The sequence below is a fragment of the Muntiacus reevesi genome, chromosome 8 (assembly GCF_963930625.1).
Source record: "Muntiacus reevesi chromosome 8, mMunRee1.1, whole genome shotgun sequence".
In the NCBI taxonomy this organism is placed as follows: Eukaryota; Metazoa; Chordata; class Mammalia; order Artiodactyla; family Cervidae; genus Muntiacus; species Muntiacus reevesi.
In genome coordinates, this window is record NC_089256.1 from 4693917 (window position 1) to 4713660 (window position 19744).

The window sequence follows — 19744 nt, forward strand, 5'->3', positions numbered from 1 at the left end:
AGTACAGGGAAGGGGTCAAAATTGTGTTGCTGTTTTGGATGGATGACACGTGTTCTGCCACAGTGTGACTGAGGAAAGTGTACCGCTGGGTTCCAGGCATCTGTTTGCTTGTCTTTCCCTCTTCCTCTTGGACCCTCTGTCCTTGAAACTGCCCACTTTGGTTTCTCTTCCATCCTGGGATCAGTGTTCTAGGATGGACCCCTGCACAGGAGGCCCACAGTTGTCCAGTTGCCCTCTCTGTGACTGGGTGAATAAGTTCAATGCACAGGGGATAACAAGGAGTCCATTTTTGCCTCAAATTCAAGTTCATTCTACCATCCAGTTAACCAACAATATACTTGGTACCTTTCTAGGTTTCTATTTGACAGGTAAACAGATAAAACTGATAGACCTTTATACTTCCTGCCCACTGGCTCAAAACTAAAAGAAGAAAAGGGGCAAGAGCACAACAGAGCCCCATAACTAATTCAGGAGATACTCGAGTTTATCTTAGGTTATTTTTTCCTAAAATAATATTTTTCTTTGAGCTGGCTAAAATGTCTTAACAGAATTAACTACAAACAAATATGTAAACATTAAAAAAAATAATGTAAAAAATATTTAATGTAAACATTAAAAAAAACCTACATTCTTAAAGTTCCAAATAATCTGAATTCTTGAAATTTAAATAGGTTTCTAAAGGTAAATCTAAAGGCTTAAATAGAAAATAAATGTTTAATGGGCAAATATTTTCATTCCTTTGAACTTGGTGCCAGTCATTGTTCGGTCTCTGTGGTGGATTTTCTAACAGGCGTCAGCTCTGCTCTCCAAACATCAAGGACCTACCAGTGCAGTGTGCGGTAGCTCCTACCTATGTGTGGGTCATGCACTCAATTTTTCTGTCATGCTTCAATATCAAAGTCAGTACTGGGTGGTCTTACAAAGTGTCTGGGTGGGAGTTGAAGGAGAAAAAGGCAAAGTTTTCTAAGGAAGCACTTGGGTGGCCTGGCATAAAAGACAGGGGTAGACTGCAGAGAGATTTAAGCAACCAATATTTCCCCGGGATCCATTCAAATACAGCCACAGACTTAGCACAATGAGCCTCAGCCATAGTGGCGCAGCTCTAGGGCCAACTGGCACACACACTGCTTTCAACTGGCTGAGGAGCGACGGGCTTGCTCCAACCCAAATATGAATGAGATATTATGTGTGAGTTAGAAAAAAAAGAAAACATTTTAAGGCATGTGTGGCCTCTTCTCTCTCCTGGCTCTTCTAACAGTCAATGTTTTCATTCATAGAAAAGAATCATAAATAAAATCTCTTTATTGGTTTGTAACTTCTCTGTCAATATGGAGTCAGTTTTGACATGATCATTTGGCAGTTATTCTGTTCTCTTTTTATTCTGCAATAACAATGATTAAAATGAATTAAATAGATCTGAATACAATCCCAACCTATTTTCCTTCTGAAGGGAGAATTTTCAAATATAATATAAAAGTGATGCCTTTACCCTTAAGGCTGAAGAGAATGTATTCACTAATGCCAAAGTGTGAGTTTATCAAAAGAAATAGAAATAGAAAAAGAAATAGAAATGTGTTCTGGTGTTTGGTGATTATTTGAATAGTAAGACATTGGTGAAAAAAAAAAAAAAAAAGAGGAAGATAGTATATTACCTATAGTGATGGTTGTTTAGTTGCTGAGTCATGTCCGACTTTTGCAACCCCGTGGACTGCAGCCCACCAGGCTCCTCTGTCCATAGTATTTTCCAGGGAAGAATACTGGAATAAGTTGCCATTTCCTTCTCCAGGTAATCACCTGAGCAAGAGATCAAACCCCCATCTCCTGCAATCTAGGTTCTTTACTGCTGCGCCACCAGGGAAGCTTTATTACCTACATTGCAATCTAATTGTCATTTTATTATACTTTTTAGATTTCTAGTGAAAAGTCAGAAAAACCTCAACAACTGCCTTGTTAATTGATTTCTATCAATATCCAACACATTTAGTGGGTTACTGCAGAAAAACCAAGTACATTATGGAGTTCCCCAGATCACCAACTTTTAAAAAATGGTAAAATTAAAAAAAATAAAAGTAAAAAATGGTAAAATTTTATACCATCATTTTAGGGGATCTCTTTTCTGGTTTGTAAATCCCTATGTAGTATAATCATGTGAAAAGTCAAGTGACATCTTTTTCTCAGTTTTCTAGAAATGACTATTAAAGTCTTTTGCTGAGAAAAAATAAATAAGTAAATAAATGTACTCTGAACCATACACTCTAAGTGCAAAGACCCTCCTCCTATTGTGGTCAGGCCCTTCTGGTCAAGACTTACAGAAGGACACTGTTAGAGCTATCACACCGTGTTCCTCTGGTCCCTCAGAGAAGAAAAGCATGTTAAACTTTGAAGAGTAGCACCTCTTTCTCAACAGACTAACATGGCAGAGGAGAGAAGCCTTTGTGATTTGGGGGTCCCACAATCTTTTCTACAAAATTAGGGGGTAAACCACCTGTACTCCCACCAAAAACTCAGAAAAAAGCATTTTTGTCTAAAAGTGGCATAGCATGTAAAATAACAAAATCCCTCAAATTGCTGGTTTGAGGGGGCAGCTAGGAGGGAGAGGCTATATCTGAGAGAAGCTCTCAGGATGCAGGAGCTCAGCCTGCATCCCAAACACATGTTAGGATAGGAACAATTGAATGTCCCATAAAACAAGTGAAAAGTGTCTGAATGTAAATCACCTTGTCACTAAGTAGCCCAAGATGACCAACCCCTGGACAGAAAGATATTATCAGCGAGAGCTTGTAGAGATAGATGGCCCACTCGAAAGGAAAGAGAGTCAGAAAAGGTAGAATCAGACACCTATAGCCTTCTCCAAATGGCACCCAAGGAGAAGTCCTCACCGGGTCCTTGGAAGAAACTGCAAGATGCCCTGGTGAGAGCTGGCATATAAGTCCCAGAGAACCAAATAGCTGTTAGCTACTGTTTTATTGAGAATATATAACAACCAAAGTGGAAGAGGGTAGCCAGCTTATCAGGAGTAGTTACAGAGGAAGCAGCATCTATCTTCCTCTCCCAGCTTTCCTCTCAATGCTGCCTTCAGACAGGAAGTAATGAAGGTCAGGGTTGTAAGGGAGTTGTTTATGTCCTCCCTCTCACCCCAAGCCACTGGACTCTGATCTAACCCCCTTGGGGTGGGTGAAGGCATAGAGAACTGGGATTGAAGTTAAGATGGAATTGTTAAATGGAATACTGTTCTCACTGAAAAGGCTAGTTTCCCAAATATGAACAGCTCTTCAGGAAAAAAAAAAAAAAAAAGATAAAAATTGGGGAAAAAAATGGATCTTTAAACCTATAAGAGGTACAGAAGTAAAATAAAATTTTGTTTCTCACCTATAAGATTGACAAAAATATAAAAGCTAAACAATAAACTTATTGACAGTACTGTAGGAAAAAGGACACTCTCTCACACTGCTGATGAAATTGATGAATGCTGTCACTTTCTATAGAAAAATGTTTGACAATATGTAAAATGTCTATCTCTGCATTCACCACTGGATTCAGCCCACACTTCTAGGAAATGATCCTAAAAATGAACATCCATACATATTAAACAACTCATAATACTAAGCTATTCACTCTTACATTATTTGTAATAACAAAAAAATTGGAAGCAATCCAACCTTTATCTACTGGAGATTGACTAAATAAACTATAGCTCATCTATACAATGAAATACTGCTCAGCCATGAAAAGCTATGATGAGACAGTGATAGGACAAACTGAAGAAGAATGTTTCCAAGGGTAGAGTCAGGGATGCAGAGGCACACAGAGAGAAGTTAAGAATGTGGGTCTGATCCTGTGGGCCCAGAGGACAGAGCCTCATGTCACATAAGCTTACTCTATTGCGCTACTGCTGCTAAGTCACTTCAGTTGTCTCCAACTCTATGCGACCCCATAGACGGCAGCCCACCAGGCTCCCCCGTCCCTGGGATTCTCCAGACAAGAACACTGGAGTGGGTTGCCATTTCCTTCTCCAAGCTTACTCAACAGACCCTGAAACATAATGGAATTTGCCTTGCTGGATTGTAACCTTGCTTTAGACTAGCAACAGCTTTAGTCTTCACATATTCTTCCTTTGAGAATAGGAACGTCTATCCTAAACCTGTCACATTATTGGATTTTGGAAACAGATAACTTCTTTTCTAGTTTCACAGGTCTATAGATGGAGAGAAATGTTGTCCCATGATGAATGTCCTAGTATGGTCAGGTTGATATTATATAATAACATAGACCAGGAGGCTTAAACAGCAAACATTTGTTTCTTACAGTTTTGGAGGCTGAGAAGTCCAGGGTCAAGGAGCCAGCAGATTTGGTGTCTGGTGAAGGGCCTCTTCTGGGTTGCGGACTAGAAACTTTTAATTTTAACTTCACATGGCAGAATGGATGAGGGAGCTCTCTAGGGATCCCTATTATTAAGGTATTAATTTCATCATGAAGTTTCCGCTCTTGTGATCTAATCACTTCCTAAAGCCATAGTGTTGAAAAGAAGGATTTCAACATATGAATTTTGGGTATGCACAAACATTCAGTTTACTGCCAAGAACCATATCCTATGTCTCACTCACCTGATTATATAATTTAATATAGGATCTAGAACTTTTTTGAGTTGATTATGTGTAGATGAGATTTTGGACTGAGATTTAGATTTAGAGTTCATGCTAGAATAGTGGATTTTGGGAGATAGAGGGTGAGATGAATAGGCCAGAGTAGACTATTGTGGGTTGATCAATGTTACCCAAAAACTCATGTCTACTTGGAGTTTCTTATTTAGGAATAAAGTATTTGCAAATATGATTAATTAAGATAAGACTACAGTGAATTAGGGTGGGACCCAAATCTAGCACCAATGGTTCCCTTATAAGAAGGCAGAGATGCAGAGACACACAATGAAGAATATCATAAGAGGACAGTGGAAAACATTCAAACAATGCAGGAACAAAGCAAGGACTGCTGGCAGCCACCATAAGCTAAGAAGAGGTAAAGAAGAATTCTCCTCTAGATGTTTCAGTAGGAGCAGTGCTCTGATTATTCCTTGATTTCAGGATTCTAGTCTCCAGAAGTGGGAGAAAATACATTTTTGCTGTTTGGAAAAATAATAAGGAATATCTTATGAAAAAATATGTTTATATTTTCAAATCAAAAAATGCAAAAGAATAAATATGGTAATTTTACCTTTGGTTAAAATAAAAGAGAGAAACTCTCTCTCTCACAAACACACACACACATGTAAGGTAAACCATGAACTAAAGAAACATTGCATGTGGAGAGTAAAAATAAGATGGAAAACATTGGGATGACATTGTGGTTTCTCTGGGTATATCTTTGGATATTGTTCTGATATTTGAACTATGAGAATACTTTATTCAACAAATAGAACTCAATAAAAGGGTAGAAAAGGAGGATTCTAAAATTGATTACAAACAGAGGTAACTGAATCTAACTTTTATCAAAATAACTGAATTAGGATGAAAAAATAATTCAAGTAATCTGGAGACACAGTATTTGCTGCTGCTGCTGCTAAGTCACTTCAGTCGTGTCCGACTCTGTGCGACCCCATAGACAGCAGCCCACCAGGCACCCCCGTCCCTGGGATTCTCCAGGCAAGAACACTGGAGTGGGTTGCCATTTCCTTCTCCAATGCATGGAAGTGAAAAGTGAAAGTGAAGTCGCTCAGTCGTGTCCGACTCTTAGCGACCCCATGGACCGCCAGTACATGGGATTTTCCAGGCAAGAGTACTGGAGTGGGGTGCCATTGCCTTTTCCACAGTATTTGACTATATATATCCAAAAAAATTGTTTGGCCAATTGAAAGAATTTAAATGGGGCTGGATACCAGACTATTATAGAGCTATTTTTAACTCTCTGTATTTCCATAAAAATTTTCCTATTTCCATAACATTTCCTAACATGTAATTATTCATCTTCTTGGAGTGATAAGTATATGTGTAGTACTCTTTCTTGGAGATGCATTTTATGTGTTTTTGGAAAACAATACCATGATGTCTACAACTTACTTTTATCAGTATATATAAAGTATGTGTGTGTGTGTGTGTGTATATATACATATATATATGAATTATGTATGTTTATATGTAATGGATATGCATATATAATTAATGAAGATAAATGAAAACTGCATGGTAATCACTGTATTCTTTATACTTCTTTATATTAAAACTTTCTATGACTTTGAATATTACTAAGACTGAAAGTAGGGAAAAAAATGAATAGGCTAAATTTTATGACTTGCTATGAGACTATTTAACAATAGAAAGCTACTGAAGAAATTTTGATATCAGTCAGAGACTATAAATGGTGTCAGATACTCAAATAAGTAAAGGACTCTATCAATTGGGCACAGTTAGAATCAATTACTGGAAAAATAAAATTAATCCCTCCTTGTACCCCCAAAGAGCAGGGATGTTCATCATATTTATTACATGTGGACTACCAACCATTTAAGGGACCTCTGTAGCATCAATTTAAAAATTTTATTGTGTAATTCCTCTGTACCAGGATCACACTGGGACTAAGTGGTTCCAGAGAAAGGGCAGATTCTTCAAAGTTCATAGCAGCCAGTCCAACTTAAACTGTCAGATGAAGAAAGAACAATGCTGTGTTATTAAACAATATAAAGCTATCATAATTCATTCTCTGCTGAAGCCAACATAGTGGAAAGTGGATTCCTAGGAAACTGAAAACTAAATAAATAGAACAGAATGTGCCCAGCCTGAGATGGCAGTGCTCTGTCCATCATTTTACTTACCCTGCTCTGAGTTCTATTTCAGGGACAAGGCCCATGACTGCCTCCTTGTTTTGATCAAGGGAAGACTTTGGAAAGAAGTTAGAGGGTAAGGGGGAAGGAGCTAGGAGCCAGGGTATTTATAGCCTCCTTTTCTGGCTGGGAGGTTCTTCCGAAGCAGCTGAGTGTTCTCATGGGAGCTGACTCTACCAGACAAGCCTCTGGGCTTTCATATATATGGTTTAATTCAATCCAACAGTCTAGCTGAGGTAGGTAGAATAGGCTTTATCATCCCAATTTTACAGATGATAAAATTTAGTCGATAAGAGGTCCCCAGTAAGAAAGATAGAAGCAAGATCAAAATCTAAGCCTTCTGATCCTTAGTTCTGAATTTCAGGGTTGGATGGGGGGTCATCAGTAACAAATCATTCTTCAGATTCTACCCTGCTTACTTTTAACATGTTTTTAACATTTTATGGTAAAAAAAATAGCTGCAAAGTGTGAAAGACATTTGAAAGGCAATAATAATAAATATCCCTGCTGGTGGTCTTATTATGACTGATACAGTTTTTAATAGAAAAGAAAACCTACATACATATATAACATCGGGAGGAAAAGAAAAGAAATTGGAGAGAGTAATCAGTTATACAATTAACAAAGCTGACAACATATTGTATATGGCTAATCTACAATTTGTAATCATATCTTTAACTCTGAATTATAAGTATCTATAAGGAAAAATGACAGCTCAGGAGATACCAAACTGGAAGGGCCTAGAAGGAAAAAAGAAATGTACAATAGGTGAGAAATAATTCATTAGCTCTATTACCTCAGGTTTATTCAGTGTAATGAATTATTTTAATTCATCACTGTTTCCAAGGAAACAATGCTTGATTCATCTCACAGCTTAATATCTTGAAATCACATATATTATTTTATACATGACATGAACATAATAGTTCTTACTCTGCAATTCATCCATGTACTTAAGTCTCACACAATATATACTTTGATAGCAGTATCCATTTTCAGTAAAACTGTGAACTTAACCTGAATTATTACCTAATGTTTTGGGTCTTTTCTTACTATTTTCAATGATCCAATGTCAAATAAAATGCCATATTTATCAATAGGGTGGCCGGATTATACTTATTTGCCTTCTCTTCCCATACTGATGTAAAATATATCACAAGTTCTAAGAAAAATAAGAGTAGTTTGAATCATGAGTTATCAGCCTGTGCCAGTCTTTTCTTGTATTTTTTCTTATATAACTTCCATCATAAAAAATATAAATGTAAACCTAAGAATACTTATTACATTTTCAATTACTGAACTCATAATATTACAGAAGCATATAGGTAAGAACAAAGGCAAAGTTTGGAGATTTTTAAACTGGGCCATATGAAAACAATGCCACTTCTTTATCATGTTTGCCCCGAGGGCACCCAGATTATTAAGTAGAAGCTTTCTGAACTTTTATGACATGGGATATCTGAAATTTTGTAAAAGCTGACAGTTATGATGTGAAATACTTCAAGTATCTATTGAAAGTATTTAATGCCTGGCCAGAAACCCCTACAACCTTGACCATGGACAGAATCTCTGGTTTCAAAAGACAACCATTATACAATCAGAAGGAGGCCTTCAGGATCTTAGCTTTGCAGTGGTAAGGCCCAAGGTGACGAGTCAGGGTACAAAGGTCATCTTCTATGCCCAAGTAGGGCAAATGAGGCAAAACATCGCTGCTTACAGAATTTTGCCTGAGGAAGACATATTTCCAACTGGTACTACAGCTGCTTGTTATACCTCCCCCTAGCTCTCTCCTCTGAATTAATCTGGCTCCATATTGCCCACAGGGTAGGATCCAAAGTTTGGTATGGTTCCACCATACATAGCACTTTGAACTATTTGCAGTTCCTCAAATACACCATAATCTCACCTAACAACATGACTTTAAATATGCTGCTCTCAGCAACCAGAAATACCTTTCCTCTATGATGACTTCTTACATATGTTTCAATATGCAACATAAGTGATGCCTTCTCTATGCAAATTTTACCTTGAAAACTCCATGTCTACTTCCTCTGTGTGTCTGAAATAACACTTATATTGCATTATGATTATGAAATTATCATTATATTATCATTCTATTCCACTAGATTATCATCCTATTCCACTAGATCATGACTTCCCTGAAGACAGAGATTGCTGTGTTCATCTTCTTAGCTCCAGTGATGGACATATGCTGTGCATATCACAAATGTCAAAAACATTTATTGAATTTGTAAAGAGTTCAATAATTGAAAACAACAATAAATGAGTTAAATGCTAACACATTTGGTGACTAGGATATTTTGCAGCTTTTAAATATCATCAACTACTGTTATGAGTCCTGGTTTGCAAAGATAACCAAAATATGTAACAAAAGTTTAAACAAAATTTAAAGTGAAAATAACAAGTTAGAGAATGCCAAACATACATGTGCTCAGTGGCTAAGCCGTGTTCAACTTTTTGTGACCCCATGGACTGTAGCCAACCAGATTCCTCTGTCCATGGGATTTCATAGGCAAGAATACACCGGTTGCCATTTCCTCCTCTAGGGAATCTTTCTGATTCAGGGATCGAAACTTCAACTTCTGTGTCTCCTGCATTGGCAGGAGAAATCTTTACCATTGGGCCATGGTAAGCCCCATACATGTGGTGTCATCCAATTTGTGTAAAATCTTAGTAAATATGCATATAATGCATAGAAAATAATGCATAATGCATATAATGAATAAAAAAATTATGTAAACCATATATACCAAACTGTTATAGCTGATAATGCCTGAAACACATATATCATGTTTACAACTCTTTCTTTTTTTATAATGAAAAGGTTTTATAGGAAGAAAATAGCAATAAGAATACATATAAGCCAAATAAGGCTTTATCTTGAGGTGAAACTAGAAACAGTAAAGTGAAAGTCCAGCTTAATTTCTTTATATCAGACAATCTTGGAAGCTTGAGTGTTGAGTACCCTTGTAAATGGAAAAAGAAAGATAGTGGTGAAAAGCATAGCTAGAGGCCTATATCCGTCACTTGGAACCATTTTATATGTTTTAAACTGAGATAGGGGATTCCCTGGTGGCTCAGATGGTAAAGAGTCTGCCTGAAATGCGGGAAGCCTGAGTTTGATCTGTGGGTCAGGAAGATCCCCTCAAAAAAAAAAAATTGGCAACCTACTTCAATATTCTTGCCTGCAGAATTCCAGGGGCAAAGGAACCTGGCAGGCTACAGTCCATGGGGTCGTAAAGAGTTGGTCACCACTGAGCGGCTTTCGCTTTCTCAGAGATCTGGGTGGGGAACATAAGCAGTTTTCAAATTCTTGAAGGGCTACTTTATGGCAAGGATATTTAAATATGTCCTGTTTTGGCCTGGGGGTTTTACTAAGATGACAATGTGAAACTTATGGAGAAAGACATTTGGATTTGGTTTAAAAGGAGACCTTTTCTGTAATGCTAATTCTACAAAGATAGAAACAATTGGCCGCATGGTTTCCTCATATTCACAATCTCTGAAGTTTTTCAAATACAATCTGGGAAAACACATGTTAGGGAACTTGTGTGGAAACTCACAGTCTGCTTGAAAGGGGAGTTTTATACCCTCTAGGCTCACTTCCAGCAAGAAGGTTCTGATACTGTGAGATCAGAAGTTCCCAAAAGAATTTAAAATTATTAGGACATGAAAAACATTTCTACAAAAAGTTATCCTTATTAAATTTGGTTCAGATTACACAGCAAAATGAAAAGAAATTCTAGAGACGTAGTTCGGTTCCAAAATATTCCAATAAAGTTGTTCATTCATAAATTTAAAATTTATTAAATGTCTGCTATATATCAAGAATTTACATGGGAAAAATAAAGGGAAAAAAGTCATAGTCCAAGTAATTCATTCTTTGATGAGGAAACAAAATTAGCTGTTATAATAAAATACAACATGTGGTGCGTTAAAGGTACATACTCTGGTCAGTGGTAACACAAGAAGGATGCTATCAGGGAATTCTAACAGATGCCAAAGTAGAGGTATGCAGAGGCATGAGTACCTTTCTAAAAATGTTGGGCTTTTCTTTGAGGACAGTTGGGAACCACAGAAAGGATTAATCATCAAAGAATTAATACCAGGTTTGCACTTTAAAAATAATCACCTGTCAGCTAAATGAAGAAAGAGATAGTGGAAACTGTGATAAGAAGAGGAGATCCAGTTAAGGGACTACAGCAGGATACCCAAGAAGTGACCAAAGGAACAGAAACCTATTTCCCGGGCAGGAATAGAGATGCAGACATAGAGAACAGATGTGTGGACACAGCAGGGGAGGGTGGGACAAATTAGGAGATTGGGATTGACACACATACTCTACCATGTGTAAAACAGATAGCTAGTGGAAAGCTGTGTATAGCACAGGGAGCTCAGATCGATGCTCTATAACGACATAGGGGGCTGGGATGGGAGGGTCAGAGGGAAAAGATACGTGTACACATATAAGTGACTCATTTTGCTGTACAGCAGAAACTAACATGGGATTGTAAAGCAATTACACGCCAATTTAAAAAAGAAACAGAAAAAGAGTCAGTAAGGAGATAGAAATCAACAGGTTTTAGTGACTAATTGGAGATGGTGTTGAGAAAAGTGGTAAAATACGACTACATGAGTGTGAGTTTACAACTGGTGAGTCCACAAAAGATAAGGAAGGCAAAAAGGAAGTGATTCCTGAGGAAAAATGAAAATAGATACAAAACACCAAACAAACACTAACAACACAAAAGCTCCTTCTATTGGAATTATTAGAAGAATAAACAAAGTGTCTTCTGGACACACTCAAAGATCTTTCTCTGAAGCTTAATTTAAAGATCTGAGCTGGAGACATATATCTGGGAATCCTCACAACATAGATTTTGAGGAATCTTTAGATACAGATGATATGGCCAGAAAAAGAGAATATAAGAAGAAGAGGAGGAAGGACTGAAATCTATAGACCTTGTGTATTTAGGAGAAACCTGGAAGGGCAACTTGTTGGCTAGTGAATCAGACACCACGACTGACCTTACAACTGACCGTAACCTGCTCTGCTAGATAAATCATACAAAGCGTGCTTTTAAGAACTTCAGTGACAAAGACAGATTTATCAGCAGTTGAAACAAATTGAAAGTGGTATATAGAAGACGGAAGTTGTCTTCACTCCAAGGGTTTTGCTTCATGCAGGTGATATGGCACTTGGCTTTTGTATCCCCTCAAGGTGCAGGCTTCTCTGATGACTCAACAGGTAAAGAATCCACCTGCAATGCAGGAGACGCAAGAGATGTGGGCTCCATCCTGTGGTCATGAAGATTCCCTAGAGAAGGGCATGGCAACCCACTCCAGTATCCTTGGCTGGGAAATCCCGTAGACAGAGGAGCCTGGCAGTCTTCCGTCCATGGATCTGCAAAAGAGTCGGGCAGGACTGAGTGACTCAGCGCACAAGGTACAGGGAACAAAAATCAAAACCCAGAGTCTGTACAATTTGGGAATTCTAATAGACACCAATATAAAGCTGAGTTCTCCAGAGAGCCCATCCTCATAACAAGGGTAAACAAAAATGTTTTATCTCCTCCTGAGAAAGCCATGCAGGAAAGAAATTTACCATCTTAAACTTTGATGCCAAGTGGAGAGAAGGGGGCAAAAATCCTCCCTTTAAGAATTCCTAAGTGCAACCTAGGGCCTTACTGATAACACCTAGGTATTCCAGAACTCCCCTTGCTGAGAATTTAGTTTCAAATGGTTGCATACAGACTTAAGAAAAAGTGGCAAATTGGCCTTCTAAAAGTTAAGGATATAATGAAGCAAAAAATTCCCCAAAGAATTTGCAATAAAGTTGGCCAGATTAAATTAATATATCTTCCGTCTCTTCCCTTGAAACCCTGTGACAAGGTTAATAAATCCACAAGGACAGTGAGAACAAGAGAAGAATTGCTTATAAAGATTTCTGGGAAAATCTGGAAAAAAGCTAGATGAGGGGTAACAGAGAGTTAAGCCAAAAAAAAAAAAAAAAAAGCTGACTTTTAAACTTGGCATGTAAAGAGCAGAAAACTAATCTATTTAACACTTTAGAATTCCCCCAAAGGCTCCAACAATTGACTACCAACTACCATGGAAGTGGGATGCTGCTGGAGGTGTAAAACAAGTAGAATATGTCAAGTTATGTTAGAAGTTAATTAAATTCTCCTGCTTTCCTTCTCTGGGTGTCTTCCTTTATAAGACTGCTAAACTCTTATCTTGGAATGTTAGATACTACATTAAAAAGTCAAATCAAATCAAGACAAACCCACAGAGAAATTAAGTAAATTTAAACATGCCACTTGCCAGGAGACACCTCCCACCCACAAACCCATATCCATTGCCTAAACCGTAAACCCTACACCTCTTATGCAACCTGGCTCCCAGAATACTGGTCTGGAGGTCTTTACCCTCCAGAAAAATCTGAAAAATCTAACAGTCTAACACCTAAAAATCTAACACCTAAAATTTTTATATCAGAAATGTCCCAAATGAAATTTTCAGCTACATTGTCCTCCAGTGAAGCTCACTGTCAGCATTACTCAGAGGCTTTCACTACCCTTGACCATGTGCATAGAATCAGCAATTAGCCCACACCCTGGGAAAACCTCTACTGTAAGGTGTGAAGACAAAAGCAAATATAGAGGAAGAAGTTCACTGATGGGATAGAGAAGATGAATGGAAAGAAAACTATTTAATATCGTTCTATAAATAGGAAATATGATAAACCATAAAATAAGAATACAGTGCTATAAAAAGGAATAGTCAGGAGATTAAAAAGAAGCTCTCAGTAATTAGAAGTATAAAAGCAGAACTTAAAAAAAAAAAAAACTTCATAGAGGTGCTGAAAGATGGATCAAATTAATGTCTGAGCAAAAAGGAAAGACCAGTCTGGGAGATGTAACTTCCAGAGAATGGAAACTTGAAAAAGAGAGAACAGAGAAAACCAAGTGGAAGCAATCATCCAAAAATTAACTCCAGAGTATTTCCCACAACTGAAGGATGATGTGTTTCTTTATCAAAAAGACTCCTTGAGAGCTAAATTCTCAACTTTTATCATGAGAAGCCAATAAATAATTCCTAAACTGACCAATGACAAGAATGCATTATAATACTATTGAAACAGAGCCGGACCCTATGGTCTTTGCCCCCCATGTCCTCAGCCTGCCTTTTGTCTGTGGAAAAACTTTAGCTAAAGAATATTTAACCAGAGAAGTTAGAAAACACATAAACAAAGGAAAACAGCTAAAAGAGACCAAATAATAATAGTTCAGTTAGTAAGCACAGTCAAGGACCTTTAGTTCCTTCTCAAGAGCTATAGAAAATATTCTGAGCCATATCCTGTGAGCTGTCTTACAGAGACTGAAACCCTAACCAGGTAGAAGAAGTTAACTACATGATGACCAGACTTGCTATTATGAGTTGCCACAGTTCCAATAAATAAATTTCTTGGCCTCAGAGAAATGGAAACAGCCCCTGGAACTGAAGATTAACTGTACCTAAAACAATCAAGAAACAGCTGGTCAGACCACTGCATAACCAATTTCAAGATGACTGTCAGCACTCTCTATACTGCTTCTGCATGTAATGCACTCCCTCAGCCTATCAAAGCTCTTGCCCTCTAATTGTCAGGGTAGGGAGGTCAGTTAGCCTTTGGACAGGGGTTTCCCCTTCCCCTTGGTTGCATTCTGAATGCTAAGTTGCTTCAGTCATGTCTGACTCTTTATGATCCTATGGACTATAGGCCACCAGGGTCCTCTGTCCATGGGATTCACCAGGCAAGAATACTGGAGTGGGTTGCCATGCCCTTCTCCAGTGGATCCTCCTGACCCAGGGATAGAACCCAGGTCTCTTATGTCTCCTACATTGGCAGGTGGGTTCTTTACAACTACCGCCACCTGGGAAAACCCAAAATAAACTTTTATCATCCAAAATAAAGCAAACTTTTCCTTTCCATCAACCTTGCCTCTTCATTGGCTTTTGAGCATCTAGTAGCTGGACTCCACTTTCAGTTACACTATTATTTAGAAATACAGAGACAAATGCTGTATGATCAGGTCAAGATGGTAGTTCTCTTGCTCCCTGTATATCCTTTGATCAATCAGTCCTCTTTTTCGTCTACACCCTCCTCACATGATTGACCTTCCCTCTTAGTCATAGAACCTGGTCAATAACTGCCTATCTCCTCCTCCACAACCTCCACACCCACCAACCTACCTTTGGCCCCACCTAGTGATTGTTCTAATCTTTAGATGAGAATGGCTCCACTGTGACAGTTTATCAAAGGGGTTGTGAGGGATAAGGCACCCTGCTGATTTCCCTGGTAACAATCTGAGGTCAATTTCCCCCATAGGGTAACTTCCTCTTCCACCATTAGTGATGGGGAGTCACTTGAAGACCTTGCTTCAGATGAGTAAGATCCCTTGTCCAATAAACCATTGATATCTCTGTTGCTGACTTCAGGTTCTTTCTTCAGTCTTGGTGGTGGTTTAGTCGCTAAGTCATGTCTGACTCTTGCAATCCCATGGACTGTAGCCTGTCAGGCTCCTCTGTGCGTGGGATTCTCCAGGCAAGAATACTGGAGTGGGTTGCCATTTCCTTCTCCTGGGGAACTGAACCTGGTCTCCTGCATTGCAGGCAGATGGTTTACCAATTGAGCTATGAGGGAAGCCCTCTTCAGTCTTGAGGCTGGGCAATTAAAATATTGTTGGGCTTCAGGCCTATGGCGTACAGCCCAACAAATGCCAGAGTCATCAGATAAGAGAACCAAAATAACTGTTTTTGAGAATAGGGAAGTAAACAGGCGGAAACCCTAGAAACTGCTATTTTTCATAGTTTTTAGAATTATTCACTTTTTTGCACAATTATGAATTAGATAAAAATAAAAACAAAAAAGTAAAATCATCCTGAATGGATCGATTTAATGGCAGATTCAACCCATACTGATGAAAAAAGAACTAATTAGCTAGAAAAATAGAAAACATGAGAAGGAGGTTAAGATAAGGAGAACATGTGTGAAGGCCTATCATACATCATACACCCAATTGGAGTCCAAGAAGAAAAAATCTGTTACCTCTTGGAGGCAATTTTTGAAGCATTATGATTGAGTTTTCTAAAATGAATGGAAGACTTCAATGCTTAGCTTTAGAAATCCTAAACAAAGGTCAAAGAGAAATCAGGAGGTGAGGGTGTCATAGAATATAAAAAAGGTAAATTTTCTAGGGCAAGCCCAGATCCACGATTCTGATTATTTCCCTATTCTGTCAGTGTTTCTTGACTAAAATATGTAAACATATTTGATTAGACCATTTTAAAAAATTTATGTACTCTATGCAAAATATTTTAATGTTGACAAACATGCATCTAGACACACACAGAGTAAACTGTTGTGGGGGCTGCTGTTATTGGTAAACTCCACTGGAATAATTAGACTAATTTCTAAATAAAGACATTTAATGCTGTGTCGTTGCTAAGTCACGTTCAACTCTTTCGCAATCCAATGAACTGTGGCCCTCCAGGCTTCTCTATCCATGGGATTTTCCAGGCAAGAATACTGGAGTGGTTTGCCATTTCCTCCCCACAGTATCTTCTGGACCCAAGGACTGAACTCATGTCTCCTGCATTGGCAGGCAGATTCTTTGCCACTGAGCCACCGCATTGCTTCATCAGTCAGTCAGTCAGTTCAGTTGCTCAGTTGTGTCTCTTTGTGACCCCATGGATTGCAGCATGCCAGGCTTCCCTGTCCATCACCAACTTCTGGAGGTTATTTAAACTCATGTCCATTGAGTCAGTGATGCCATTCAATCGTCTCCTCCATTGTCCCCTTCTCCTCCCACCTTCAGTCTTTCCCAGCATCAGGGTCTTTACAAATGAGTCAGTTCTTCCCATCAGGTGACCAAAGTATTGGAGTTTCAGCTTCAGCATCAGTCCTTCCAATGAATATTCAGTACTGATTTCCTTTAGGATGGACTGGTTGCTTAATTGCTAAAGAAGAAAAAAAAATTACCTTTTGATGGTCTTCCTAGGAAAACTTGCCTGAGATACAATGGAAAAGCAGCTTGAAACATTTAAGTTATGCCTATTGAATGCTACCACAACTAGCTGAAGAATGAAAGGATGACAGATTCAGTCCTTTGTTTTGCTTACATGACAAAAACCAATCTAACTCATTCAACATACTAAATTAGTTATTTTGGCATAATGTAGGAAAAGAAAAAAACTTTGGTTAGCTAATTAGGGAGTTAATTTCCTTACTCTTTCCTTTGCAACCAGGTTTCTACTTATTATCCAATCATTATTAGTTTCTACTTGGATGACCAGGTATCATTTAGGCAGTATAAGCATCATTACAAACCATTAACCCTACATCAGACTGCAATGAAATTCTTTTGCCCTCAAAAATTTAAATGATTTGAAAAGTTAATGTGCATGGCAATTGGAATCATGTGTAAGGCACTGGCAACAACAACAACAAAAAGAACATAGATTTTTAAAAAGCTGATTGATTTCTTTGTTATTTTAAAGCATGCCTTTAGTGGTTGCTATGTGGGGGGCAGGATTAAAAACAAAAACACCACCTTAATTGGCAGCAAGTGCTGCTTGTTGAAAGTATTACAAACTATGGTGAAATGCAAAACATAAGAATACCTGTACTAATGCATTTGGATGTAGGGTGGGGATGAAAAGTAGGAATAAGACCTGTGATCAAGTAACAGGTTTCTTTTGGAAGGAGGTTGCAAATTAAACACACCTTGATAATATGATAGTTTTACAAATATTTCCTTAGATGATATTCTCTAGAGGATAAGAGCTTATCAGAACCTTTATTTCACCACTTTTTGATTGTCAAATCTAAGTGGTGAACTGATAGCTTCTTTATAACATATAAAATTATATATATATATATATATATATATATATATATATATAAAGAATATATTATTTGCAAAAGGCTATTATAATCAACTTCCTCTCCTAAATGTTCTTCTGGGTTGACCTCAAAATTACCTCCTCAGACTTTTTTTATTAAACCCTTTTGGGGGTTGCCCTTCTTTACAACTGCTGAACGAGGTCTATAATTTCCTTCTGGTATCTCTTTGTTTACTACACCTTTTTCAAATAAACACATTAAGTGTGAGTGATAGAAGAAAACCACCTTATTTCTTTTTTGCATCAGTCAGGTTTCTCCAAGAGACAAGAGAGTTGACTAAATTAAAATGAAAGCTAAGAAGCACAGCACTCTGTCTGGGGAAACATGTGATATTCCCTCAGGACACGACAATAGGCATGAATAATGTCCATTTAATTTGAAGTTGTAGTTGAAGTAAATGGATTGTTAATGAATTTTGCTATTTATCTTTGTTTTGTTTTGGCCTCAGTCGATAAAGATAAGCAGTCAGGATGATGAGCAGTGGGTCTTGGCTGATTCTATTGAAAATCCAATTAAAAGGTTCTTCTCATCTTAGATGATATTGGAATTCTAAAACATAAGGATGCTTCCATTAGTTAGGACAACTGTAATTCAAAGCCAAGCTAGGAAAAGAAGTGGTGTTTAATTGCTTGTCAATAGGCTATTGTTTAATGTCATTCACCTCAAATCAAACTTGCTCTAAGACAAATGTTCATGCTTTTATTAGCTGTACTCTGTGACATGGCATTCAAATAAGCAAAGGGCTAATACATCAAAGTGAAGGGATTTGAACCATAGCATCTACTCTTTCTGGGCATCCATGATATACAAATGATTCTTTTTTATTAAAAAATCCTCAATAAAAAATAACATTCCTTGAAGGTGTGAAAATAAACTATTTACCATTACTCTGAATACACCACCACTTTTAGTATTATTTTGCATATGGAAAACTAGAACTCCTCTAGACTCTCATAATTTTCATTATTTATATATTGTACCAGATATATTATAATTACATGTATCTTTTATACAAATCTTTCCACTTACATACATTATATTTTATGTATTTTTGAATTCCTATTTAAAACAGTTAATATAAGCAATTATTTTGTAATGTGTGGAGATTGAGTAGATGAATGGGGAGGTGGAAATATTGGGGTGTCAGTGTCAGAAAGACAGACTAGGCAGGCTAGAACTTGTTCCTGATTTCTGACATAGCATCTCACTATAGCTCTCTATTTTTTAAGAAAATCTTGTTGAGTATAGTTGACTTACAATGTTGTGTTAGATTCTACTGTATGGCAAAGGGATATGCTAATTATACATCCTCAATAAACTTCCTGCCTGCTCTGGAAGATAGTAGTATTAGTATTAGACACTCAGTCGTGTCCGGCTCTTTGCGACCCCATGGACTGTAGCCCTCCAGGCTCCTCTGTCCATGGGATTCTCTGGACAAAAATACTGGAGTGGGTTGCCATATCTTTCTCTAGGAGATCTTCCCAACCCAAGGATAAAACCTAAGTCTCCCACATTGCAGGCAGATTCTTTACCATCTGATCCACCAGGGAATCCCATGGAAGATAAGACAGTACAAATATGAATATGACAGTAAATGTTATATCCTAAGAGCAATTCAAATGCCTCACGAATTGTGGCATGCCAGGCTTCTCTGTCCACTATCTCCTGGAATTTGCTCAAATTCATGTCCATTGAGTTGCCGATGCTATCCAATCATCTCATCTTCTGTCCCCCTCCTCTTCTCCTGCCTTCAATCTTTCCTAGCATCAAAGTCTTTTCCAATGAGTTGGCTCTTTGCATCAAGTAGCCAAAGCACTGGAGCCTCAGGTTCAGTATTAACCGTTCCAATGAATACTCAGGATTGATTTCCTTTAGAATTCACTGGATTGATCTCCTCACAGTCCAAGGAACTCTCAAAAGGCTTCTCTAGTACCACAATTTGAAAGCATCAATTCTTCAGT